This window comes from Petaurus breviceps, unplaced genomic scaffold, assembly GCF_028583685.1.
Source record: "Petaurus breviceps papuanus isolate PSGF00001 unplaced genomic scaffold, PetGlider_PUasm1.0 37, whole genome shotgun sequence".
NCBI classification, from domain to species: Eukaryota; Metazoa; Chordata; class Mammalia; order Diprotodontia; family Petauridae; genus Petaurus; species Petaurus breviceps.
In genome coordinates, this window is record NW_027186296.1 from 10,680,979 (window position 1) to 10,682,513 (window position 1,535).

Consider the following 1,535-nt stretch of genomic DNA (forward strand, 5'->3'; position numbering starts at 1 on the left):
CATAATTGAATCAGGGTTCTGAATGCCTCCCTCCATCCCTCCCCACACACCCCAGAGATCAGGTGGAATAACAGTCATGTCTCTATATATTATCTATAATAATCCAAAACAAATTCTAGAAGATCTGTATGTCATATTGACACTTGGAATAAATGTGTCTTTTTACCAAAAACTTGACTGGAGAGTTAGTGGTTTCCAGAAAAACAAACAATGCTACATTTTGTTGAATCTCATCACACTCTATCACCCAGGGCTTTCAAGGTTACAGCTGAATCAATCCACTTAATGGTAGTGTCTGTGAGAGGCCTTGTAAGTACATAGTTAATCAATTTGTTCATTCATTCACTGGTTCCTCCCTACCTTCAGCAAACATTTTTTAAGTACCTATTCTATGAAGGTACTGTTTAAAGTATTGGGGATACAATATATAAGCCATAATCTTTTTCTTTAATTAGTTTTCTTTCATTTGAAGAGAATATACAAGCAAACACACAGATATATACATACATACATACGTGTATGTATGTGTATATGCATATAAATATATGTGTAAATATATACACACAAAACCTACATATACATATAGTGCTTATCATATAATAAGCACTAAATGAGTTCTTATTGATTGACATATGTGTGGATGTGTATATGCTTGTGGATGTATACGATTAGGTATGTGTGTACACACACATATGCAAATAAATGTAAGGGGTGGTATGCATGGTGCCCGTGTAGGTAGTGTGCGCCCAGATGGATATGTCTAGACATGACTTGAAGGAACTTACGAATAGAGATATCTCTAGTTTTCTCTGCCCAAGGGAGGCCTTTATTTCTGCCAGGAAAGAAAGAGGCTGGGTCTAGAGACTGGTCAATCTGCTCTCCTCAGAAAGAGGAAATACTGGATTTGAATTATATCTACCTGTCCACCTAAATATTGTTAGGGGAAATAATGTCTAGGTTCAGGTTGACCTAATTGGTTGGTAGGTTGATTACTGTCCTTTGTTCTCAAAGAGGACCAAAATGACATCACTATGTTAGTCAAGTTTCAGTGTCCTTAATAGAAGAGTATCCCCACTATATCCAAGATATGACTCCCTTTCCACAAATGCACAAGCACCATTCATTAGGAATAGCAAATAAATCCATTTATCCAAGCCAAGAGCAAACAGAAATCAGACCAGATAAAACAGATTAGAATAAATTAGACAACACACAGAGTAAATGAGCTTTCATTTTATATCTCAGCTCAACCATGACAGAAACTCCCAGATCTCTCCCAAGGGGAAATTCCCAGAAGTCTCTAGTGTAGTAAACTAGAAGTAGGGACATGATCAAGGTACTAGCTCCCCCACATTTCTACTTCTTCCCAGAGTCTTTCTCTCCCTTCAGAAACCTGAAGAGAGTTTGGAACCAGATGTCTTCTTTCTCAAAACTGCAAGCCAAAAGAACAGGATCTCTCTATTTTCAAGTTCTCACTAACTGCCCCTCATGTAGGCATGGAGCATTGAATAAAAAAATCTCCACTAATCAGAAGA